The following is a 27,751-nucleotide window of genomic DNA, read 5'->3' on the forward strand; positions in this document are numbered from 1 at the left end:
TTTATTCTGCCTCCAGCAGCACAAACAATGACATAACATGGCAGACACGCACTTTGGCCTCCCTGGGTTAAGCAGCAATTGAAGAACAAAATCCAAAAGACACACCCAAAAACCAGATAACATGGAAATGCCAGATGTATCATTAACCAGGATTTGAACTTCTGCTTTGATTCTCAGAGATTCAAGGATGACAACAAAAACACTGTTATTCCTGCTCTGACTACCCTACATGCTCACGTAGTGAGCTTATTAGAGAAGGTTGTCCAAAATAAAGCTAATGCACCGACGGCCTGCAGGATGGATGCAACGATTGGTGGTGGCCTGGGGGGGGGGGGGGGGAGTGGATTTCCATTTCAGTACATGCCGAGTAAATATTTTTCTCGGCAGCAACAATAAGCACCCTTGAGTCAGGGCTTCTAGGGATTATTCTCAACTCTATCACTTAAACTGCCTGCAAAGGAGCAAGTTGTTTTGCCACTCTGCAACTCCACTGGTTCACAACGACAATGCTACTGCAAATGGTACGTACCAAAAAATAAGTTCCATAATCACCTAGGGCTACAAGAACAGTGCTGAGAACTAAGGACTCGGGACAGTTTTCTTAAAGCATATTTACTTAAGCACCAAAATAAGTAGCTGGATTTCTGAAAGAACCACAGTATGTGTCATAATAGAAGTTTTGCAGTAGTCTAGTCCTCCTTCAGGCACCTAAATGAAATCTGAGCCCTTGGAAAAAGAGAAGGACATGAAAATAAAGGAACCTCAAATCTTGGTGCCAAAATCTTGAAATAAAGAACAGGTACCGAAACACTTTTTAAGAAATGGGCCCTTCGTATATTGTTGTATTTCTGCACTTGATACGTAGAAAAAGTTCCTTAGATGTACTTTAAGGAACCCAATCAATCATTCTTGAATTATCTTTTTGCAAGTTTAGGACAATCCATCCCAAGCTTCTGAATAACACTAACTTCATAAGAACCACCTCAGAAACAAACAACATCTAACACTAATGCACACGTAACAAATTCGAGGAGTAAACAAAAATTAATTCTTTAGATAAATTTTGTAGACCAAAGAGTTGTTAATGGCTTTTCGAAAAGTACTGCAGATGAAGAAAGTTAAAATGGAAGAAAATTCAATACTTCCTCACAAGATTTGCTGTTGTATGAGCCTAATGTTTAATAAATGTGCATTTACAGAAGTATCAAGAAGTCAATGACAGACTGTAAACCTTAAATAAATCAGCTATTGATTTCAAGACATAATTCTATTTGGACAAAGTAAACAAGAAAATTATTGAAACTGAAAGTCATCTCTCTGTTCCACAGACACTAATTTCTGAAGGTCATATGCAGGGGAGAAATGATGTTCATATTACAAAAGAAGCTAATAAACTGGAGAATAGTTTGAGGCACCTTAGTATAAATACTAGAATCCTGCAAGACAGCATCAAGCCAATAAAGTGCGATCTTTGTAAACAGCAAAACAAAAAAACAAAAACCCCACCACCCTATTATGGTTCAGTCAGAGACTTTGGTTTCAGTTCCTGATCAGAGGATATCAGTGTTCACAATCCAAATCAAGTCTTCTTATGATAACAGTCTTTGAAACAGAAAGGTCTGGATTAGCCAATGGGAAAATGAACAGCATCCGTATTACTCATTCCTGTTTAAAATTGTTCCTATTCTTCAGCAAAATATTTAGCATTTGCTGCTCTGCCTACTAAATGCTTCCCCCTAGTTAATGTATTTCAGTACAACTTATTATATGAGTTATATTAAGCTATAATAATATATAACAGGGTAGATTTTTTGGTTGGGGGGGGGGGGAGGGTGTACATATTTTCCCTTCACATTGACCCTGCTCCGATACAAAACCTGCCTAAAGATTTCATGGCTCGCCATGGAAAATAAGCCTCAGGATAAAACGCTCTGGCCAGAAAAGAGCTACCTACCCTGTCATTCCTTCCCTGAGCTACTGAATGTAAAGTCAGAAAACCAGATGTGGCTGCATCTCCCCTGACCTCCAGCCAGAGCTACCCCATAACCTTGCACCGTGCTGCAAGCCCTTGCTACGCTAGCAGAAAACGGCATCAGAAGTAGCTTAAAGCAATGATTAGCAACTCCATTCTTTATCAGGTTAGGTAGGAAGAACACAAGTTACAGTGACTGAAAGAAAGCAGATGCCTCAGAAATTATGTTTAAATTCACCATCAGCTCCACACTTCAAATGCAGCTTGGAGCACAGAACTACTGCACTGCTACTGATGCACCAAGTGCATGAGTTTAGTGCAATTCTTTCCATGCATAAGCACACTTGCACCTAAATGTACATAGATTTCCAGGAGAGTAAGTTTTTACACTCACTTTTGCCTCAATGCAAGTACTAAGCATTTAAAAAAAAAAAAAATTAAGAAGTTAAGAAGCCATTAAGTAGGGGGAGTTAATATATGCAGACCTGATTGCCCAGTCTCAGCAAGCAAAGGGTAGCAGAGGATTTTATTTTAAAGCTATCTGAAAGAAGCAGAACTGTTGTGAAGAAACTGAACTGGCAATATCTCCTTCTACACACTTTTTCATTTATTTCTGCTCAAAAGGAAACTATTTTAACCAGGCTGTGGGACTGCTATGGCTCGCATCAGCTGCCTACTCCTGCCCCTACCATTCTGGCTTCCCAGCCAGACTACAGATGCAGCCTTCTGCTCCAGCCAAAGGCTCCCGCGATGCACAGCCTTCCCCCAGCAGCAGGGTGACCATGTATGTACACGCAGACTTACCAGGGAGCTTACATTAGAGCATAATGCAATAGCACTACAACAGCTTTTCCAAATAGAGACAGCCTGTGGTGTGGTTTTAGCTGAAAGTTTCAGTGTAGGCACAAACATACCCGAAAGGGGAATTTAAAACAGGGAGAAAAGTTTTTACTAAGATCTAGCATGTCGTTATTTTGGCTGACAGAAAATTCAACTTCACTGATCCTATCAAAGGCTCCTGTGTAAATAGAGTTAGGAAAAATAAAAAAAAAAACAGTGAGTCTGGTCCTCTATTTACATATGTCCATTGCATGAGAACATAATCTTTGAGCACCCAGGAGGGCAGGGCTGTGACTGCAGTGTTACACTGCTGAGCAACTGCGAGACCCGAGTGGAGACGGACCTTCTAGTTAAATGAAATGACGGATGAGCATAAACACTCCTGTGAGAAAATTTTTGTCTTTAACATAAGATAAGTAAGTAAATAGAAGAAACTGGCACAGGGAGAGGCTCTTTAGACCATCAGGGATTAAAGCAAGCAAAACTTTAATCAAACGCACAAGGTTAACAAGGAAAGAGAAATCTAAAACGGATTAGATTTATGCTGGCTTAAAAGCTAAACGAAAAGACAAACTCAGTCGAAACGCCCTAGGAGGTGTTGCAGTTGAACGGGTTCAGCGCCACAGATGAATCAGGGGAGACATTCTCTGCCCAACCCTGCATTGAACCCCTACATGACCCTAAGCGAGTTACTTCATTTCTGTGCCACTGGGCCCCATCCCCAGCCTCGACTGCTGACACGGTACGCATTTTGACTCAGTTCTCGCCTCCAACTACATGAGCATCCATCTCCTAGGACACCAGACTCCTGTAACAAAAATACTTCTAAATACGTATTTGCCTTTTTTACCAATATAAACTGGCATCTATAGTCTAGCTTTCATTTTACATTTCTATCAGAAATATAGGAGGTTTTTTCCCACTTGGAGGGGGGGGTGGGAAAAAAGAACATAGAGTGAGTCACTAGGAAGAAGATGAGTCAGTCTGCTCCTGATGCTGCAGCCTTGGGAAGATAAATGAGAAACCCCTCTGCAATCCAAACCCTGGAGTCTCTTCCTCACATCCGCACAGCCCACAGCATGAGGCCAGATCCCGCAAGGCACTGCGCAGCTTTCAGTACCCTCACTTCCTGCTGCAGCCTGGGGACCAGCAATGGTGCTCACCCCCAGGAACCAGCTCAGCACCCTGAGAGAACATAGCCCACGACTATAAAAGTGAGATTACACAGGGACCACAATACATTTGCAAAGCAACAGTAAACTTGGAATACTGACAGAAGAAATTAAAATTTCTGTAGGAAGGACTGAAATACCTGGAATGGAGGAGCCGAGTTTAAAAAAAGACGTCTTGCTAGTTTCTCACAAGAAACATGAGCTGCATATTATTGCATCCGAATAAAGTCTGATGAAGAGCAACATTGAAAAACAATCAGCCATTGCCAGATGTATGCCTCCGTTTTATACACAGTAACTCTGTCTGGAGTTTTTCAAATGAATTTCACTTTGTTGAAGCAATTCAAAGCTTTGCACTGTCCTAAAGCTTTACACTGACTTTTGCCATGACCAAAAATAGCCAGTGATGCTTTGTTTAACACTGGAATACAAGGACAAGTAATTTGTAATACCACACTTAAAAATAAAAGAGATGAACAGCAATTAGGAAAAAAAGATACCCCCCCCCCCAGAAAACAAAAGCTTTATCTATGGTTTGAAGTCTAACTTTCCAAGTTGTTATCATACCAAACGTCTTACTTTTGCATGCCAGAAACCACAGGTACACAGCTACAAACAGATACTAAAAAAGCAGAATAACTGTCACCAACTTCAAAGAATAAGCACTGGCCCTACTATATAACCTATAATCATAGGGATAACCCCAAGGTGCAAGCCTGTGTCTCTGCATTACTTGCAAGTTTGTTATTGGCTTGCAGGAGTCCCAGTCCAGCCAGGACTACACCACATTGGGAGGTGAACAGCCAGAACAAGAAGGTGATCCCTGCTCCAAAGAGCTTCAAGAGAAGAAGCAGCTTTCAAGGAGTAGCACTTTCTTTTAGATTAGATCATTTTAATAAGGTGGAACAAAAAAATATTGAATTAATCTGACTTTCTTTGAAGTTTCACGCTTCTGAGGAAGAGTGGTTAATGTTATAACATTAACCTCATTTTGAGGTCACTGTTCAACTGAACAACCAATTGTAAGAATATAACGCTTTCATACGGCATCTAACATCTCATGGGCACATCCTAGTGGGAAGGACAATGTGCTGTTATTAAAATGATGGCACTTAAAAGGCCAGATCAGGCTGCTAGACAACAAGAGCCTTTTGACTGACTTTAATTGGAGTGGGTTGCAGGAAAAGACAGAAAGCACTGCATATGAATGCTTGACACTATCCAGTAGCTTAAAAGGGTTTCAGCCATAGATACAATTGTTCATTTAGGTAACTTTATCAGGGAACAGTAGCAATTCTTTATCACAGGAGTCATTTTGATTGGAAAAACTTGTCATTAGAACCCTGAAAAGATCTCAGAGATTTTTCCACGTTTCGGAACATGCTTTTGTCCAAGTCCATTTCCTGCCTTACAGCTGGAAGATCCCCAAAAAGGCCTGTGGCTTGGCCAAAGAAAGCCATTTGCAGCTTGTCCATAGGTTTGTGCCATCACCTTCTGATATTTCAGATTTTTTTTGAATGATCAAAATAGGTACAGTTCTCTCAAAAAAAAACCACTATGTGTAAAAGACCCCCCCCCCAAAAGAAACAGCAGTTATGTATGTATTATTTATGTATTTTGTGGCATACAGATCTGAGGAATGGTTACCATCAGCCTTTGGGGTATGGGGATGAACTATTCAATCGTGTTTTCTCTGCAGGCACATAGACTGTGAAACAAAAGAAAGATCCAAAATTCAGTGTTAACTTTCAAATGATAACCCATACATTTGCCAGGTGAAATAATGTGATCTTAAGTGTCATGAGGCTTAGCTTTTTTCTCTTGGAGGTATGACTCACAGGTAACTCTGAGGAGTCCTGTTCAAGACAGACAATTATTTCTTCCTATTTCTTTCATTATTTCTTTGCAAATAGCCATATTGTATGACATCATTTATAAAATAAACGAGCTCCAACCCCTTTAAAATATTTGGAGGTTTTTCCTCCTTCTTTGCAAAAGCTCTTCTGGTGGTTCCAAGTTTACTCAGACCCAACGTACACGCATCTGTTGTGTCCATCTTCTCCTTTAACCATTCTTTCTCATATTGAGTCTTCCTCATCGACATGCTTGTAGACATCAGTCTTATCTCCTCTCACATGCTCTGGAGTGCAACACTTACAGCTGTCACTGAGGGAAAGTCCCAGGCACTTTATACCAAGGTGCTCTGTGCTTTAAAACAGGGGCATGAGTGGAGGCAGCGATCATAATTCTTCTCATGAAGCTTGGGGACCCACAAAGCAGTTACAGTCCAGCTGTTTTACCTAGTGCATTTGACCTGACAAAGAGTGCAGAAGGTTATTCTCACACCCAGATGCCAAGCTTTGGAAACTACCCTTCCTCTCTACACTGAGGGGGGAAAAAACCAGAAGTTTCATGATATAGATGCGTGAGGTCTAGTATTTTGGGGCTCCATCCACATAAGGCACTCTCAGTGGAAACAGTATATGCAAGTTTTGAATAAAGAAAAGATTCCACTTTAAGCCATGGTTCATTAAACACACGTCTCCTCTGCTACAAGTCAAAAACTGGAAACAAAGCCAACTGACCTTCTACCCTACTGAATACGTTCAGCAGCTGGCAGGTATGTGACTCAAATTCCTTCTGTTTTCCGCTCATCCGTTCTGCTAGATGGTAGAAAACTCTTAGGATGGTGATTAATAATCAGCTGGGGGAGGGGCCTTTTTTTTGTCATGCTGCACTACGGTTTGGTCTTTGATGTTCAAATTATTCAAAGAATTATTACAAAAAAAATATACAGAGAACTGAAATCTCCCAGTGCACTGTTATCAAGGCATTTATTCACCTGCACTTTTGTTTACAAGACGACATACAGCAGATCTAAAAGAATAAACCTTTGACAACCAGGTCTCTGTTAACCATTCCCTCAAGCTTTCATTCATACTAATGCTGTATGCTCCACCTTGAAATACAGCTGTGAAAACGTTAATTGTTGGTGTTCCTTGAGGTGCCCTAGAGTGAATCCCAATGAAGTCTATCCCATGCTTTATTACAGACTACAAGGCCTACCATGAACAGGCTTTTTACCATTCAGCGCTCTCAGGGTGTATACCTGGTTGATAGACCTTTGAATTCACCCAAAATAATCTTGCTCTTCCACTTTTGCTGCTTTATCTAAACTGCCTTGTTTACTCTGCTTTAACTGATCCTGCCAAAGACTGCCCATCACCACAAGCCTTCAGAATTTCCCTGTTGAATCAGTTTTTACCAGGTGCCTTCTCCCTGAGACACTACAGGCTCTATGTCAAGCCTCTCTGGTCAGCTGTCTCTACTCACTGCTGTGAAATATTTCTTCATGTGCTCCTGATGAGCTCTCTGGCCAATATAAATTTAATCAATCCATAAAGCACTTCAGCACCTCTTTCAGCAACCACTCCACTTAGGGATATTACTATTGCATTTTCCTCTTGTCTCTTCCCACACTGTTTACTGCTTCTTTGTGCTTTATTCACATTTTCTACTGCCCCTTTTTCTGGGGGTTACAAAGGGGTTCCTTTTTATTTTGGCTGATTCTCCTTCTTTCATCCCAATTCCACATGGTCATTGCTTAGCCATACTTAAGATCTGTGCATCTGAGAACTATCTACTGTTATTATCACATATCTATAGCACTCGCTTAAAAGTAGCATGTCAGTATCTGCTTTTTCTACTTTGTAACATTTGAAATTCACTCTTCATTTCAGCGTTAAATTGCCACTGTAACAAACTATTAGCCTTTAACTAAGAAAATAAAAAGCGAAATTCCAGGATTTCAACGTTCATGAAATTTTATCTTCGACGGTGACACGTGTTGCAGCCCATCTATGACAGGGTTAATGTATGTGCCAGTGTCTTGGAGGGCTGAGCTAGGCTTCTGACAGGAGTCACTTGGGTTCCTGCTTCTCTGTGGAGAAGTCGCTGTCTGGACACTTGTTTGCTGAGAGTATTCCAATAATTATGAGTCACACACCAGTTACACTGCCCTCCACCTTCAACAACTCTGAGGGACATGGCTGTACTTCAGTGCCTCACTCCTCATTATCCATCACTAAATAGGCTCAGTTTGGGAGTAACAGTTTGTGGGCAGCCATATCAATGTGGCCTTCTGCCCTTCAACATAATCATATTTGAAATGTAGCTCAAACAGTAAGCTCTTCATCTCATCTTCATCTCTACCCAATTTTTAGATTCTTTAAATTGCTATCAGCTCCTAGCCATCAACATTTGATTACTCCCAAGAATTACACTTATCTTCTTTTTTTTTTTTAAATCACATGCAATTTCTGTTATTTCAGCTATATCTTATTGTTCTAAAAATCCCTCTTTCATAGTATGCTTTTCCAGTAGAGAATACTTACTAGGAACCTGGCTTTCACCAAGAATCACCACACTCACTACAAAGAGAGGCAACCACCTCAGCCCTTGTTTGGGAGAAGGGCCACACTGGTTTCCAAGCAAGAAAGGCCAGACACCTGCAACAAGGTGACCATGGACAAACAGCTATTAAGCCTAAGACTCAAAACACAACCTTGATTCTTAGGAGCGAAAAGCTTACACATGGGGTCCGCCTTCCAATTGCACTCCCCCACTCCCCATGTACATCTAAAACGCTCTAAGGATGTTGTAACCAGAAAGTATTTATGAAAACTCAAGCTCCTTGATTCACTGAGATGCTGTCCCTGCAGTGGAAAGGAAAGGACAAAATATGCTGCACCAGTGCTTTTCCACCTATGCAGTCCCTAAGGGGCTGCACATTCACTGGAAAACTTTAAGAAGTTTCACAGAGTTCGCCTTACGCAAGCTTGCTTTCATTAAAACACTTTTTTGGCACTTTCAAAGATGCCTAGAGCTCCAGGGAACTATGAATGAAAAGCTGAAAACCACTGTGCATGAACAGCTATTACCAGACACTGTGGCAGACCCCACATGGTGCTCATACGTTTGTCAACTGAACTCAGATATTGCCATATCACACCAAAACCAGAAAGCGCACAGCAGAAACTTAAGCAAGAGGAGGCCAATTTACAACTGGTCACTGATATTTCATACCCTGAGAAAAGAGGTGGAGAAGGAATAGGAGAATTACAAAAATACAACAAGGACAATACGAATAAGACTAATTTATTACATTAAAGCTAGCCTATTTTAAAATAACTTAACATCCTCTTAAATTCTAGATGCAACAGGAAAAGCAGGGAACATTGACAGAAGATATTTAAGATATTTATAAAAAGGAATATTCTCATCTACCAACCAGTAACTTGATGCTCATCGCTGCAAATTAGGGTTAATGCCCAGCATCCCTTCATCCAGCACAAAGCATACATAGGATCTGTTCTACTGGTCTTATCTTACTTAATTCTCCATTATATTAGATACTGAAGTTGCATGCATGATCCACCAATGAAGTTAACGTGCATTACCCTCTAGTTCTTCACCTCAACAGCATTCAGCGTCATTTATTTTACATCAGTTTAGAAGAGGTTTCAAGTTCCCTACTAACAAATTAAAAAAGTACATCATGACTCTACACATAAGCCAAAAATGCACCAACACACAGGCAAATATTTCCAGCAGCAGGCCTTCACCCAGGAATTCTGGGAGCATTCAGCACTTGAAATCGCTCACTCATTTCACATCCTCTTGGGCCTACTGTCGAACAATGCTGATGGGGTCCAGACATCCAAACAAACGCTACTCTAATGACTCAAACAACTTCCATTCTGTCTGCAATAAAATACACAAAGCGCCATTAACCACTTGGCTTAAAGAGGAGTCCCAAATTCAAGTTTGCACGTGTTCTTCAAAGACTGGGTTTGAATTAGATCACAATTTGCTTGCAAGTTTCTCCCTGCATAGAGGTCCCAATATAACCACAGCAGCATAAAACATAAGCAGTAGGATGCTGATGAGTGGGTGGATCAAGAAGCCCTCAGCATGGACCAGGATGACTCAGTGGATGATCTTTAAGATTCATGTAGCTAGATGAATAAATGGGGGTGCCTGGGGAGGACTGGTTGTCGTCCTTGAGCATACTAAACTTGTTCAACAGAAGGGCAGATTTCATATTAAATAAATAACAGAGGACTACCATTTGGTTAGAGGTCCAAGAACTTATCAGCATTTTGTAAATATTTTATATATGAAATTCCCCACTTTCTCAGATGATGGGCCACATTCCAATCTCAACATCAGTAGAGTCTGAAGAGCACAATCAAGCCAGTCCAACAAGAGTAAACAGGGAAGGGAAAGGAAGAGCCCAGAAATGACCGAGCTGCAAAGCACTCGGAACTTTCCCATGGAGAACTGGCAATTTCAGAGGCTGTCCATCAGCCAGCTGCTAGTGATCCTATATAAGGCCATGCAAACAAACAAACAATTGCTCTAGCTCACCAGCAAAACCATGAGGAAAATTTGTTTTGACTTGTTCTGAAATCAAGTTTCTCAGAACTTTCCCCCCACCCGACAAACTACAGATTTTTTTTCCCCTAGATTTTTCTAATAGAAAGTACATACGAAGCAAAAAATTATTAACATGTTCATTGAAGACAGTAATTAAAGGTACTGTAGGGAAGTGTCATAACCACCAGGATATAGAGTCATTTTCATTCATTCTCTTGGCCAAGCAGAACTGCTTTGCAAGATGTGGAGAGTGGAGACCACCCAACAGATCACTGCTCAGGGCTCCCTTCTGAAAAACTGGGAATCAGAGATTCAGTTCCTCTACCTAACTGGGAGCTAGCTGAGGAACTTCACTTGAATTCCTCATCTAAATTGGGTAAAAACAGACAGGACACAGAGGTTCAATTTCCCTACATAAGCGAGCTAGTTCCTGGGTTTTTGGAAGGCACAGCCTGTAAATCTGACTTGGTGTGAAGGCAGAAAGATATTTCCAAAACCTGCTCTATGCATGTTATTCAGATACTTCTATATTCAGCTAAAACTATTAACTGAGTTTAGAAATAGTTTACAGGGACCCCAAAGCTGCATTTGTCAATACCAAAAAAGTTTACCCACCCCTACTCCTGTGATAAACCTTAGTGTTGGGTAGCTGAGCAACAGCTGGCTTCTTCTACCTAAAGATAGGCAAGAGGGAGCAAAGGGAATACAGATAAGGATTCAGGGCAAAGAGGAAAAAATTTATATTTCAGGAAAAAAACCCTGCTTACAGCACAAAATAGTAAAAAAAAAAAAAAAAAAAAAAAAAAGCAAAGGAAAGATTCAGAAAGAAATAAGCCAACAAGAATGAAAAACTGAGTAAAGGCAGAAAAGGGCAGGTTTCTCTTTTTTTAAATGGAAACTCTCTCTCAACACTAGCAGAGTAACTTCAGTGGGGATGCTGCAGGGCTTTTTTTTTTTTTTTTTTTTTTAAAAAAAGAGAGAAATAGTCCAGTGATTAAATAAAACAAAACACCAAAAGGCAAAGGATTTGACTCATTGTGGAGCGAAGCCTGACCTAAAAGAGACTTAATTAATACTCTGGGGCTTGTTCAAAGCCACCAGAGACAGTTTTACACAAACCTGTCTAAGTTTTTCTGCTACCTAAAATGATGCAGTCAGGAGCATGCTTGGAGGTGCAGAGAGATTACACTGAGCTTGAAAAAGAAAACTTGTCTCGTCTGACCTACTGGCTCAAGGCACGAGACTCGCTAACAAGTACTCAGGGGGTAGAGTGCGGCAACACGCAACAACAACAAAAATAGTTCTCTGATGAACTGCCTTATCAAAGAGTTAGACAAGTGCCAGTGCTAGCAGAGTAGCAGAGGTGGGAGGCGACAGGACCAAGGCCATGCCAGCTCAGGCTATCTGAAACTGTAGTACAACCACCACCTCAAGGCAGCTACTTGGGCACTTTTACCCTCAGGTGCCAACATTCGCAAGAATCATGTGCCCTGCACAAACTTTCTACCAAATCTGTGCTTATACCCACTCACGTCATGGTGGATGATATACAAGTGACTAATGCAAGAAATACAGTTACAAGAAGTTCAAGTGAATGAACAGACATTTTTCTTAGCCTAGACATGTTACTGTTTTGCTCTCAACTCTTCCTGGATCAATTTATACCAAGGGTTGATCTTCCAAGCACTTCCCTACACCAAGCAGCTTCTGGTGTCCTCATGGGACCCATCCTGTTCATCCTCACCTCTTCACATCCAGCCACCTGAGGTGTTGTGCTGCTACCACAATACAGGCTTACTGCATCACCCAGGTAAGGAAAGGTAAGAAGGTGATGATACCAAATAAATATTTTTGCATATGCCCAAGAAGAACAGAAGATTGCAAATCCTCCAAATCCCCCCTTCAGCTTTGCCAATCACTTGGTTTTGAAAGCTGTGTCTATAAGGGCCCATAAGCAAGCAGGTTCCTAGAACTATTTTCTGTACTGGCTTTTCTTCAAGCTTTACTCAAAGTAATGCGCAATAAGCACATTAGCTCTACCTATTTATGCAGTACTAGCTAAAAATTACTATATCCTGCCAAAACTGCTGCCCTCCTGAGGCTAACTAATTCCACCCCACCTTCTTCCCTGGGAACATGCAGCATGTCCTTACTCACAAGTGTTATGACTTCAAGAACAAAGCTGTCTCCTTCAAACGTTCATCTTTTAACTCCACAGCAATGCTTCTCTCTGCTGTAACTCTCTATGCCATTTACACTTTTTTCTTACCAAGGTCTCTTCTTACAATGCTTACAAGCACACAAACATTTTCACCTTCATCTTCAACGAGTCTTTCAAGCCTTAAAGGCTAGAGACTTAAGAAACAACGTATTTTGCACTTCAAGTTATGTGACGCAACAAAATTCACTTTAAAAAAAGACCCTTCAGTTTGACCCTCAAGTTTGAAATGAGGAGACACTTAGGCTTTGATCCTCAATCCAAACTCACAAGTCAGCTTTGGAGTTGGATCTAAAATGATCAAGGACCAGTCTCAGAGTCAATTTCAAACGCGACCCAAATTGCCAGTCTTGCATTAAGATCTGCTCTGTAGAGATTAACACTGTATGAATTGACATAAATTCACACTCTTTCCTGAAATCTTTTTACAGCCAGATCACCTGACAAGGTTTCCACATAATTTCCAGTTCAGATTTGGCTTAACTAGAACTCCAAGTTCCAGACTGAGCTCTTGGATGCCATAAAATCTTTCAGAATTGAAGAGGGATATGCTATTAATATGACTTGGGAGAATTTTGTTGGTACTACATGAAGATAAACAAATAGTTGTTTTTCACTTCTGTGACATATCTATTTTCTCTGCTTGCCTCCCCTTTCAAGACAACAGAACTGGCAACTCCAGCCTGCATCTTATTTCTATCATTGTAACAGTCGCTGGCAAAGCAAAGCAGCATGATTACCTATGCTACTGCTGCTCCACACCAATGTTATAAAGATCGGAATAGTAATGCTATACAAGTTTCACTTTTCAGTCAGTCCAGCTACAAAACTCCTAAGAAACTCTCCTATGGCTTCCAAGTCTTTCCAGTGATCCTGCCTTTGGATGCAAATCTGACTTTTCCTTAACATTATTGTTCATCTGGGACAGTTCTCTTAACTAGTCAGTTATGTGTCACTACAAATCCTTGTACCATCACAGCCCAGAAAGGGTGAAGTGCTTTTTGCAGGACAGTGCCAGTCCCAGTGCATATCCAACAGCAGCTGAAAATTTACAGTAGAACTTAAGTAATTACTTACACTTTCCAGCCGCCTGCACAGGTGGAAATGTCTTCCCTAGGATATTGCTGCTGAATAATATATTTCAGTAAAAAGAAGAGGGAAAAGCAGTCAAACACAGGCTAGAAAATATAGCCAAAAATCTACAACTTCTGGCAAAAGTAACCAGTGGTGACACACAAACAGTAACAATATTAATGAACGATGCACTGTAAAATGTATTATCAGTACAAGTAGCATACTATACTTAACTGTTCATAACACAAGGTTATGAAATTCCTGTCCTAATGGAATTGAAAGTGATACATAATTGAGAATTGGAGGAACTTAGTCTTACAACTGGAGATAACATACTTAAACTGCTCTCACTTGTGTGTGTCACCTCCCAGTGTAATTAGAAGTATTTGCTACCACTGATAACCCACCACTACAATGGAGATTGGCAGAGTGAAAAACATCTGACTGACAAGCAGCACCGCAAAAAGAGCATTCAGTTGCTAATTAACCAACCAGGCTATACAGTAAAAGGATAAAAACACAAATTATAATTAACTTCTCAGTTTACTACTCCAGTGCACTTGTGGAGCGGTACTATTCCAACTCAGTGCAATCTGCTGCTAGTTAGGTTGATTCTTCCTGGCTGAACCCACATCTGGATCTCAGTTCTCTTCTACCCATTCCCTTGGGATAAAAATCCTCTCCCTCCAAAGGAGCAGACTGCACAGCCAACAATGAGGAAGTATTAAATGACTGTTCTGCCAGTTCCCTTTTCTTCTACTTGAAAAAAAATGATTCCCTTGCCATGATGTCAAGTTGTGAGCCACGGGCCAGCTTACTTTCTGTGCACATCCACAGGTTCCACTGATGTGCATGCCTCTTATGGCACCCACACATGTTCTTTATTTAATGAAAGCATTTCTATTATTGCATTCTATAATCTCTTTTTAATTATACTTGAATTCTGACTCAAAACTCCCTGGTCACATTTTTCTCCTCAATACTAATACCCACTAATGGGAGTACTTAAAAATCCAACATTTTTAAAGCACGAGCTAAAAATCCAATTAGGCACGGGCTTTGATCAGATTTTGCCTGCTTCATCACTGGTTCCAGCTCGGGAAGCGTACCAACATTAACTGTGAAGAACAGCCCAGCATGGAGCAGCACGCAGGCAAGGAAGCTCTGTCCATGCATGCTGATGTAGCCTGCCTGCCAGGATCACCAGATCCAGCAGCCTTGACAAAGGAGGGCAGCAGGTCCCAGGAGAAGATGAAGCAACAAAAGCAGTGACCTTCAGCATACATGCACATCACCAGCTAACACTGATAGGGACTGCATGCATGCAGAGTGAGTCCTGCCCCTCTATGAACACCTGCCAGGATACATGCATCAATGTAGCAGAAAGTAACTAGTTTTCCTCTCAATAAATATTTGCACTTGAACAGATTCCCCTAGTAGAGACTCTCTCCCCCTTTAATAGAAAGGGATCAGATTATCTACACACATGCACCCCACTAACCCTTTATCCTCTTATTTCCATCTCTTCCCAAACCATCGACTTAAAAATTGTAACAATAACGCAAACCCCAGGATTACACCAAATGTGGTTCTCATCATCTGAAGGATAACCAGCTTCACTTCTGTAGGTCTAAAGCAGCAGCTGCTTGGCAGGCCAAGGTTAACCCTGGCTTTAACAGTTAAGTTTCTCAATGCTGAGTTTCAAGACAAGGTCACTCATGCTTTTTATGCTCCTAAAGTATCTTAACATTTAGCAGCCAAAATTGGGAAAGTCTAAAAGCAAAGATTAACCATAATGCTTTACTCTTGCATGAAACACAAAACTCTGATGATGATGGCATGGGAAATAATTTGCACAGCAAATTCTTCTCATTGCCTCGTGTTCATCTTTATACTCCTCTGCAGTACAAAGATATTTGCGATGCCCGTTAGAAGAACTGCTCTCAAAAGGTGAGGAGTCAGCAGATCATAAAAACAGATGAAATAGCAAACCTACTGTCAGGGCCCTGAGGACACCAGTAGGCCTAAACTGCCCCGACCAGCCTCACCCAGAGCCCACAGTGACACCCTCTCACCTACAGGCCAGGGGGTCCATTTAAGCTCAAGGCTAAGCACCTTGCTCTGGTCTGAGCTGTACCACAGACAGCCCTGTACCCTGCCCTTTCCCCTGCTGTCCAGACTTCCTGGTCTTAGATGGACCTCAGACCCAAGTTATAGGTAACCCTGGCTCCTAGGTAGAGCTTGGACTCATGTTATAGGTAGCCTTGTCTCTAGTTCTGCCTCCAGCTGGGTCTTGGCCCATCCAGGGGATCTCCCCAACTTGTTACCTCATCCTACCTGGGACCACAGCCAGAATATATGTCACTGCCCTGCTCGGGTGCTGCTTGGGCTCCCTCTCAGCGAGGGCACTGTCTGTACTGGGGTTATCCTTGGCTCCCAATTTGTCCTCCCTAATGGGACAGCCCCACTCCTGATGCTCTCTGACACTTATATTCCCCCATATCAAAAGGGATAGACGGAACAGAAGTTGCAGTAAAAAAAAAAACTGGTATAAAAAGCTAGTGGGGAAAACGCATTGTGACATCTGATCAGGAAGTAAAAGCCTTGTGGAGCCAAGCAATTATAAGTAGTAGAAAAGAAGGCACTTCAATGTATGATTAAACTACAAGCACAAATCATTAACACAGTACAAGGCAGTCTTCATACACCCATTCACCTGGGGTCCATTCAACCTAATAAGTTTGGAGCACATTACTCAATGACCACATCTTCGGGCAACGTCAGAAAAACTGGGATTAGCAAGCTGCCAAAAGAAAGATGGTGCTGGTGAGGTGGGCTCAGTTCCCTGCTCCACCGATAGCTTCCTGTACAGCTGTGGACAAGTTGCTAGGAACAAGATCGATTCCGCTGCTTTGGCCATTTGACTGCAACTTAAATTTCCCGACAAAGGAAACTATCCACAGAAGCGACTGTCAGCACTGTGTCCAAGAACAGGCTGGGGCACCGCTCTCTCCCCGAGTCAGATCTTGTGAGCCCGCGTGTCCATATCGGTAGCTTAACCTAACACCCTTGTAGGAAGGGCATCTGCCTGTCCCAGGAAGGAGTCCAGCTGACCAACTTGCCTAACATGAGTGCCTAGCAGTATGAGATACCTACTTCAGGAGCTGCAGAAATACAGCATGCACTTCATCCACACCTCGGAGCTCACATGAAGCCCGTATCTGCACACAAGCCTATTTCAAAACAATTCTGATAGGGAGTGGTATTTGGGATCAAATACAGGCTCACACTTGAGCATGAACAGACCTGCCAGAACTATCAGTTTTGGTGGCCAGCTACTGCTTGCAGCAGTAACTTGCTTTCCTGCTGTGTGGGGGACTAGCCTGCCTGTGTTGAGCTGCACAGGCTCAAAACAGCTCAATTACATGTGTTGGTACTGCCAACATGTCAGGCACACCAGATTCTTGCAGCACACGTTCAAGATTAAGTCTACTCAGTGCCACCACAGGACTCAGCTTAAGCAAAAAGCACAAAGGCACACAAAGTGCCCTGCTGCTGCAGAATAGCAAGGACAGATTAAAGCAAAAGAACTGCCGTCTTCTTCCTGCCAGCTAATTGCTGTGGTCCAGTTGAACATAAACTCTGATCTTTGCACCCTCTGTTCTAGACAAAACTCCTTAGCAAGGCATACCAGGTGTACTTTAGCTATAGATGTAAAAACTCAAGCACTGGACCTTCAAATCATTCGTTTCCAGCATGAAGCTCTTGCAGCTGCATCACTTGCATCTGAAAAAAACATCTGAAGACATATTAAGGCCATAAGTGCTTAATTTGCAGTTTTGACCTCTCAACTTTGTATTGTAGTGACAGATTTGCAGCCCAGGAAGACAAGGCTTCCTTCCTTCCTGGGGTCAGCCTCTTCTCCCTAAAGATCTCCTTAGAACAGGGATGAAGAAAGCAGCAAGTAAAATACAATCCAACTCTTACTCCCTGAAGTTGACAATGTCTTTACTTGTTAAAAAAGGCAAACCCACTTGCCAAAGGGCACCGGAACAGATGGGAACTGGAAGGGCTACTACATAAATTAAACACAAACACCGGTTGTGTGCTCAAAAATCAGCTCCTTTAATTTCAGTGCATGTGGTATTTGATGTGGCCATACTGCCATTTCTACATGCCTTTGCTTCAACATGACAGGTTTATGTTTTTCCAGTTTGCTACATAACTGGCATAACTGGCTACATACATAGCACTTAAAACTGCCTACAGCTAGAAAAGATGACAAACATGAGATAACCCTGATATCTTCAGCAAGGAAGGTAAAGGTGTGGAAAAAACACAACAAACTTTTTTTTCAGCTGTAATTGGAAATCTAAAGTAGTCCATATCCTGAACAGAGAAATACAGATGCAGTGTGCTGGCAATTATGTATCATCTACAACTTAGGACAGTCAAAAGTTACATTAATTTCTTGAAAAAATAAAACTAATCTCTAGCTGACAGAGGAATGAGAAGAAACTCACACTGCAGAATTCCACACAAACACCTCCTTCTGAGCAAATTACTCACCATGAAGATGTCCTGCTCTCTTCTCCGAGGCGCTTCATGCTAGCCACCATCAGGGACTGGGCAGCTCACCACAGGGCCTCAGCGAAACTCTCCACTCGCAGGAGATCACCCATCACAGCCTGCCACCAAGGTACATTTCTGGCTATAGTTACTTGACTACGTCAAGGTGCTGTGCAGGCTTGGAGCTGCATGAGGCCAGCAGAGCAGGGCCTCGCAACCAGGGCCTGTCCCACGGCCAGAAAATTACTGGTGAGTTGAGGAAGGAAAATACAGGATTCATAGATGTCTTCCAGCATTAGGAATGGTCTAGGTCTAGCTGTTCAAAAAGCCATGCTGCAGTTCACAAGCTATAGCTGTAGTCCTGTGCATAGGAATCTGCGGGAGAGTCAGTCACGCGTTTAGCGTGACAGGAAGTTTTTTTGCATATATTGGCAAAATTGAGATAAAAAAATTCCTTTCAAACATGTTAAGTACAGGACTTCATCAATAATCAGGTTCCCTACCTTGAACAGCTTTAGATGAAGCATTACTTCTGATGCTCCAGACCTCTGTAGGAACCAAGCAAGCAAGGGGCTAGATTTAAGGGTGGTGAGGCCTTTTTGAGCAGTAGCAAACACATCCGTAACATGCTATACCACAGATTGCTGTTTCTAGGCACGAACACCAGCACTATCCCACAGCCATCACAGACAACATGCAACAGAGTCAGGTCTGAAGGGCAGCACAAGTGTATCAGTCAGCAGCCCCTGCCCTTCACATGTTTCACTGATACTGCCCTTTCGAAACAAGCAAGAGCTACCTTGAGGGGAACTTTGTACTTAAAACGTAATAAAATGAGAACAAGCAAAGCGTAGGGACTTTGATATCAATCTGCAAACTGGGATTATATTTTAATTTACAGGTAACTTAAAGGTTAATCACAGGCATGTGAGTAAAAACCCAGGGAAGTAAAAAAAAAAAAAAAAAAAATCAGTGACCCAGGTCAGCCCTAAAGAACACTTAAGAGGTTTGCTGACATAAGGCGGCCATGGAAAGGGTATGTTGTGTGCTGTTTAAAAAACAAACAAAAACCCCACACTTGGATTTGGTGGCAAGAGCCCTTAACAGACTTGAGCAGAAAGCAAAAGGAGGAGGGAGAGGTAGGCCTTTTTGTCAGCTATTTTGATCATCAGACCAGTAAGTGTCTTACTGGCAGAAGCCACCCAAGTACAACATTACCTACAATAAGAGAGATTTGCTAGTCCAGCAAAGGAATTTCTAAGCATAGGCACGGCCTCCCTCTCAATGTTCCTACATCCAAACCATAAAAATGACATCTCAGTAGACATTCACGTAACAGCATTGCCAAGACACTTTCACCAAAAAGATCAATTTTCTGCGCTGAACATTGCCTAGAGAATAGCCTTTTCAGAGCAGGGAAAGGCTATCGCTTAGGTAGTGCAAGGGAGACAGCAGAATAAGGTAGCAGAAATGCTGTCTGCACAGCAGACTCTTCACCTCCTACTCTAATACAGACAAGCAGAGGATGTCTGACTAAATAGGACCATGAATCAGGACTCCGAAAGCCTGGAGCAAAACTCATGGTTCTGAGGCAGGAACCTTGCACAGAAGAGCTCTACAAAAGGAGATTTTCAAGCCCCACATATCCACAACAGGAGGCTTTTCCTGGCAGGAGCATCAGGAGGGACACATGACTGCCCCCAGCAGGCACCCTCACAAGTTTTGACCATGCCTGGATGGGGCTGCGCTGGTGTCCCTTGGGCTAAGAGCACTGGGACCTGAGCTGTGCCCAACATCTCATTTGGGCTATGGTCCACCCCAAGCCTTAAGGGGATTGGGGGACTGCAGCCCTCAGACTACACAAATGTCAGACTCCACAGAATCATCCCACCCTCAAGTTTTAGTCCTGGATGTGCCACTAGCCTACTAGCTTAACTAAGCCCTGCCCCACACATACACCCTTCCCACTCATGCCTCAGCTCCCCTCGCTATAGAGGGGAGAAGAAAGCAGGGGTGTACTTCATGAAACATTTTTAAACCTTGTGACGAAAGCAAAGTATTACTATTAAAAAAGTAGATTTGGGCCCAAACCCTCAAAGGCTCCAAAAAATACCGCTCCTAATTGTTGCTCCCTGTTAAGAAAACAATATCAAACAAATGATAGCTGGTGATGATGACAGCAGTCCATTGCAGAAGACACAAGGAAAGCACAGACTGGACACTGATTAATATGATAAACATTGCTTCACGTATGGCAGTGTTTCTGGTCTTCCTCAATGCTGGAAAAATACTCTAGGCATAAACTATTCTAGCAAGGTAAAACTGGTTCAGGTACAATCCAAAGACACACTGCTTTGTTTTGACATCACATCCTAATAAACATGGAAACAAGCAAAAGAGCACAAAGAAAACCAAAACTAATGGACAACATCAATGTACAGATTATCAACCGAAAACAATCCATGCTAGTTTGGACAAGCAAAAAAATACAGCCCATTTCCCTTGGTGCCCAACCACACAGAAGGGAAAGAGACATTTCTAGTTGCACAAAGAGTTCTCACAGTAACTTGCTACCATCCTGGCTACAGTTCTCTTGAGACAGGTGAGGCTGCAAGTCACTCACATTACACCAATATATAGACTTTGTGCACTACTAATCATTTAGAAACAATGGCCTTGTGTATATTTTTGTTTTGCTAACTGTCCTCCTGGCATCCACTGCAAAAATTCTTCTTTGTCCACTCTGGAACATTACAGGAAAAATATTCAGGAAATAGGCAACAGAAGGCTAGGAAGACTGATGTGCTCGGGGGGCGGGGGGGGGGGGGGGTGGAACAGCACTGGATCAAGATCGCCAAATAGGAACTTGATTTTAATTAAGTCATGTCTGCCTTCCATTATCCATTTCAGCTCATTTAGTACCTCAAAAGAATTTTAAATAGTTAATAGTTCCAGAAGTCCCAACTTTTTCAATTTTTTCTTTAATGCAATTACACTTTTGCTGTCATGTCAGAAATATTAATAGCCTTTTCTGCGTGGGATACTGAAGTTCTACAGCAGGACCAGTACGCTTCAATAACATGCATGGTCCGCATGTCAACAGTTACATTTAATTAATCCGCCAATGTTATTTTCACTGAAACTAATGAAAAAGGACAGTACATTTTTCAATATTTCAAGCATGTGCCTCTGTGGCGAAAAAAGCTACCATTCACTTGTGCAGAAATACTCTAGGTAGGACAAACAAGTGAGAAAGACTAGAAAAGCAAAGCTGTAGCTCTGTCACGTACTGTAAGAGGACACTGAGGGATAAATTCTGCTCTTCGTTATAGCAGCTTTGATCCAGAATCAACCTACACAGCTCAGTGATGCTGAGCCAGATTTACATGGCTAAAATAGTTTAGAGGTCCCCTCAAGCCTCCAAGTCTATGCTCCTACCACCACAGGAAAAGCATGCCCTTCATGCAATTCAGAAAGTCTCTGTTCTAGTGCAGCAGACCTGACACAGTGCTTGCTAAAAATCAAGTGAAAAGCAGCTATTGACTTCTCCAGGCAGTCACACAGACCTCACGCAATCAACATACTCCAACCACTCATCAATATACTTCTTTCAGAAAAAGTCATAAAATCTTATGGCTTGCCCAGAACAAAAACCAAACCCAAGAGCCTAGAGGGCAGCTGTGGTCATATTTGAGCTTCCCCAAAACTTGCCACAGGAGACCACCTAATCTCATCTGGGAAGAGAGATAAAAGAAGGTGGAGAGGCAGAAATCAGCAGGCGTGGTCCACATGATTGCTAGCGCAATGGTAGCCAGAACTTTGCACAGTGTCCGGCTGACTATTCCTGCTCCCACCAACAATTACTAACCCAAGAGAGTGGGACACAGCAGCACTTAAGAGGCAGAGTACGCGTGTCAATAGGCTGATTCTGTGATATATTTGTCCCACTTAGTTACGTCAACTTCACAATTATGTGCGTGCAAACATAACTCCTAAGATAAAATGTTTACCCCACATGGCAAATCAAATATATTTTCGAAGCTAATCAATACCAAAACGCTTAATCAGGAGAAGCTTTAATCAATTTTATACTTATGATCCCAACTCACAGATTTTATTAATCACTAAGTGTTTAAAAAGTGTTATTTCCCTCCTCCTCAGTTGTTATTAATTCTCCTCTCCCTTCCAACAAGGGCTGCTACAGTAGCGCAGCTTACTAGAAGGACACATTTGATTCCTGGTACTACAGTACGGGTGTAGAACATGCTATTCCACGTCAGGCTGTCTAAGATAATACAGACAAAGAGATGTCCTGGCTGCATACCAATCAACTTTAAAGCACAATAATGCAAACAGTCTTAATAAAAGGATTTTAACTACCTGAAGCTCTTTGTTTTAAGAGGAGGTATCACAGTAGAGATTATCCATGAGATCCAATTACAACCACCTTATTAATTATATCTCTACCTTTCCTAATCCAAAAATCCCTACAAGTTATCCGTTTTAAGTTTTTTTGACTCCCCTTACAATATTTTTTATTAGCCAAAAAAGCATGAAAATGACTAGCTACAAAGTATGCCATCTGTTAAGGGAATTCAGAAGGCATTACTCTGAGGGTCTGGAAAACCACAATTTTTATTATTTACAAAACATATTTTAAACCCTTATAACAGAGCCTCTTATAAAATGAATAAAAAACGTTGGTAAAAAAAAATAAAAGAAGAGCATAGTTCTCTGCTTTGTAGAGTACAATGTGTTTGAGAGGTGGACTGAAACCTAATAAAGCCTTTTATTCCTTGTATAGAGTCTGCAATTAAAAGCCATCACCGCAACATAAAAAGACACAATCTTCTGATACAGAGATCACCAAGGACAGCATCTTTCAGCCCCAGACAGCGACGGCCAGCCTGCACGCAAGGTTCGAAGCAGCAGCAGCTTCTTTACAGAATAAGCTTCTTTACAGTTGAGAAAGACCATATCCTCCTCTTTCACATACTAGAGGAGAGAGCGAGGATCCCGATCTTGCAAAAGCACATGCAGATCACTTTACTCACACCCTTGAAGTCAAGGGTGCTTTTCGTTGTAAAACTAAGAACAGATAAGCATTTATAGGATTTGATTGTTTCACACCTGGAAATTCACCTTCAGAAAAGTTCTTGTTCTTTCACATCTTAGTGAGAAAGAATTCATAAAAGTCATTACTTCCCTCAAGCTGGATGTTCCCAAACATAAGTCACAAAAAAATAACAGAAACAAGAAACAATTCTAAGTACGTGTTTCAATCAGTAAAATAACAAAGGCACCTACATAAAACCCTAAGCACTTCTGGGATTTATTTTAATAACAAAAGACCTCACATTCCTTACAACAGCCATCTTGGGGGTGGGGGGGGAAGAGGGTTTGCACTTCAGAAAAATCAATGCATTTGGGTTACCCAGGCCCCAAATTACAGAATTTGTAGGGAGAGAGAAGAGATGGGTGTGCACACTTCCCTTCCCCCCCCACCCCAAACTGTAAAGTCAATATATTACAAATGCTCATTCGCATCAGGAAAAGAGGATGACTTTCCCCCCCCCCCCCCCCACAAAAATCAGATTCCCAATCTAACCTCGATGGCAGTAAATATGCTATAATGATATTTCATTGTAAAAGGTTTCCAGAGGTAGCCACGTGATTTTATTTCTTTTTAAATCCTTCTGAGGCCTACAAGCTAAGTATTAATGCCCTATTTAGGGCATTATTTGCAGTGTGTAAAAGTAATTAATAAGACCAAAGCAAAGCTGTGGTCTAGTTTTATTGCCAATACTGGGCAAGGTGCAAAGAGCAACCACAAAGAGTACGTTTATTTAAAATAAAAGCAAAATGGATATTTAAATGGGAAGTACATGAGGTAAGAAAGCTTCTTTAACACAGTGAAAACTCCCTGAATCTCACATGCACAAAGTTTGCTTGCTGCAAATTACCAAATACTTATGCTGCACCTATTTATACCATGCTGTTTAATACTGCCCACAGAAATAAGGATGCTGTCATCTGCTCCGGCTTTCCGAGATTCGCCAGCACAGAGCTTTACATGCTATTTAAGTTCAACAGAAGAACGGAGCAGGAAAAACAAGTCAGCTTTCAAAGGCATACCTGCAGTCCACATTTCCTCTGTAAGGGGCTCACCGCCAGCCCCCAGGGTCAAGAGGACTATCACAGCAAGGGCAGGACAGACAGATGCCTCCATGGTCACCACCCTCTGGTGTAATAACGGGATAGGACAGTGGGAAGGGAGGCAAAGTCCACCTGGGACCATTCACATGGTAGCCCATGACTAAAGTCAGATGGGAGGGAACGGATCTACTCCAAACAACATCGCCAACAACTAACTTCTTAATACAGAGCATGGGGAGAGGGCAAGCCCACTTTAACAGGCAATGGCTTCTACTTTAAGGCTGTGAAACTTCCTCAAGATGCTGGGAATTTACTGTACCTGTCTGATGGCCATCACATTCAGCAGTCTGGCATTAAATGAAAAACGGGGGATAAGAACATTACGCTGAAGAAGCTACAGCGAGTGCAAGTGTACATGCAGCAGAATTTTGACTCATCCCTGAAACCTCAGTTCCAGGTGCCATGCAATTACATGAAAGGGAAACACACTGTATCCTCTGCCGATTACATTCACAAAACTGGAACCCAAGAAAATCCCTCTGCTGTCTAGAGGAATGAGCAAGAGATAATTAGGACCTGAAATCTCTCATTGGTTCATTATAGTCTCTGGTGGTCCCATCTTTTAGTTAGATGATGAGCTTTGTGCCAGGAACATCGCTTTGCTGCATGCAAGCATTCTGCCTGCAACAAAAGGACATTATCTATAATTTGGTTACTGAAATACTAATAGGAATTAGCCAAACTCTGTAGTTTGAATAGCTACTATAAAAGGCATATATATCTACTTTGTGTGTGTGTGCGCGTGTGTGTAAATAAAACACCTGAAATGCATGAGTTCCACAAGAACATTCAACATAAATAAGAACACGCTTAGAGTTAGTAACCACCTCCTATTTTACAATGATAATTTTTCAAAGTGATCCATCACAGATAGCTCCATTTTCACCCTGACACATCAGGTCTGCACAAATACAAGTTTCTGAATTTAATTTCTTTAACGTGAAGGGAAAGTTCCTGCTCTTCTCATGGATTTGAACGAGGCCTTTCAGTTTTGCATTCACACTTGATTCTACACGTGTTTACACTTAGACAAGTCATACAAAGAATTCAAACATTTGCCTTGAACAATATGCACAACCTGCAAGAAAATGTTATCATACTCAACCCTTGTCCCCCACCTCTGTAACTCCCTCAGGATTACCTTAGGATTGATACATAATACATATGCATTAGCCCAAAAGGCTTGAGAAGAAAAAAGCTGTACTGTAATGACATTCATACAAGGACAACTGGAACACGCTTGTGCAGCAGGATTTGATACAGTATGTCCAGCAACTGAGTCAAACAAAATATAGGCTTGGGAAAATAATAGGGATCTAATTTCTTCCAATTTTCTGAACTGCTTTTAGAGTTACATGGTATGGTACAAGATATACTACTTGTCACTCCTAAAAAGTTAAGGAGACAGTTTAAGTATTAAGAAAATATGCCCACCCTACACAGACACAAAATTCACATGCTGGTTACACCTGATTTTTTTTTTTTTCTCATTACAAGCACTGTGCATTTCTGGACTATTTATGTATAAATATATATATATTTATTTACACACACACACAGGTTCTATTGCACCTAGATATCTCCGAGAAAAAAAAAAAGGCTTGAGCCAAATCATAGCAGCTTTACATCTGTGAAAATAAAACATTAATGTTACAAAAATCAGCACACAATTCCCCAATATTTATTAACGTAGAAGAACACATTAAAAGTTTATAAAAATCTACTACGTGGAAATGCTAACTGTGGAGTAATAAACATTCTGACAATTTAAAATTTAATAGGAAGTTACTGCCGGCATTACCAGGTAATTTTTGCTTGAATACACTCAGAAATAACAGGGTCTATTTTATTTCTTAAGGTCAGCTAGCGGTTGTTGCAAGAAGCCAGTCATACCTGCTGATACGGAAAAAGTTGCCCTTCTAGACAAGTTTAATATTCACTCACCAGGACTTTCAGAAGATACAAAGAGCAGTTTAACTCTCAACTCAGAGCATTCCCAGACTACCAGTACACCTTTGAGAACAAGGACTGCAGCTTGGTTAAGTTTGCTCACGGTGATCAAGTAGTTGCACGGAAATCAATGAAAAGCTTACAGGGACAGGGACAAAGGATCACAGTAAAGCCCCCTCACAAATCTGGTAGCTGTCAAGTGAACTGCATTTCTCAGTTTCCTAAACAGAAAAATTGTAAACCAATATATGGGGTCTGTCAAAGGAATGCCACTCGAGCATAGCTTTGCTCGAGCTTTGCTCATTCCCCTTCATAAGCATGGAAGGGAGCATGGTTCATGTTCAAGACAGGAGGCTACTGCATCAATTTTAGAACCAAATCTTCTTTCTACACCAATAGAGAGTTTGTCTTCAGACCTGAAGAAAAAATCTGAAGTCATCTGAGCTGTTCTGACATTTGAGTCTTCTCAAGCTGTCAGCCTTCTGTAAGGAACAAGCAGCTACCAGTTGCACGATGCTGCATGCATAACCGAGAACATCTGAGGATCTAACCTTTGTCAGCATCAATAGCAGAACAGGAAAAAAGAGAGACGGGGAGATGAAAAATTGAGTAAAAACATTCAAGTCTGCAGTGAAGAAAACAGATTTAGAATAATTTAGTTCCATAAATCAGTTTTAGGTAAAATAAAGATAACATTACTAATTCTGCCTATCTGTGGGATCTTTCATCTTGAAGGATCCCCAACACCTTCCACGTTCCTGGCCCCAGCCTGGCAGAACAGCTCCTACATACGCTACCTGACACACAGTCCCACTCACTGCAGCTGGAATGGTTATAGAGGAAAGCAAATACATCCGTGGAAGTGCAGGAAGGCTAAGGACTAGTAAGCAAACGGATTTCACAAGGAAGGCACTAGATACAACTATAACAGGCTGTCATAAAACCCTAACATCGACCCACTGAACACAAATCCAGCAGCATGCAGCAACAACCAGGTGGCACTCTGTCCTGCAGCCAGTACACGGCACAGGAGTAAAGCAAGGAAATACTCTGAGAAAGAAAATCCTGGGGAAATCTCCATTCAGCTATAACAAAACTGCATTCTGCAGCATTTGTTTTGGTTTTGTTCATTTGCTTGGTTTTTTTCCTCTTTTCAGAGGAGGGTAGACAGGCAATGGAAAAATCACACAGAAGTCCCCACAGCCACTTCCTCCCTCAGGAACAGACAGTGAGCTGGCCTGCCCCAAACCCACAGATCACAAACAGGCTGCAAAGGCTAGGGCCATCTCCAGATTTTTCTCT

The 27,751-nt window shown here is 41.7% G+C and overlaps 1 protein-coding gene across 4 annotated transcripts in view; it reads right to left on the reverse strand.

The window, feature by feature from the left end:
* The window catches only part of CHST11 (carbohydrate sulfotransferase 11), a 182,967-nt gene that overhangs the window by 151,472 nt on the left and 3,744 nt on the right, over positions 1 to 27,751 (reverse strand). Inside the window, exon 1 of one of the 4 annotated variants that reach the window (XM_068944222.1) lies at positions 18,284 to 18,968. The exons of the other annotated variants lie outside the window; for them this stretch is intronic. The gene's annotated coding sequence lies outside the window, so the exon portion shown is untranslated. Of the gene's footprint in view, positions 1 to 18,283; positions 18,969 to 27,751 lie in introns of those variants that run through there. 4 annotated transcript variants of the gene reach the window in all.

This window comes from Struthio camelus, chromosome 1 (genome assembly GCF_040807025.1).
Source record: "Struthio camelus isolate bStrCam1 chromosome 1, bStrCam1.hap1, whole genome shotgun sequence".
Taxonomy (NCBI): Eukaryota; Metazoa; Chordata; class Aves; order Struthioniformes; family Struthionidae; genus Struthio; species Struthio camelus.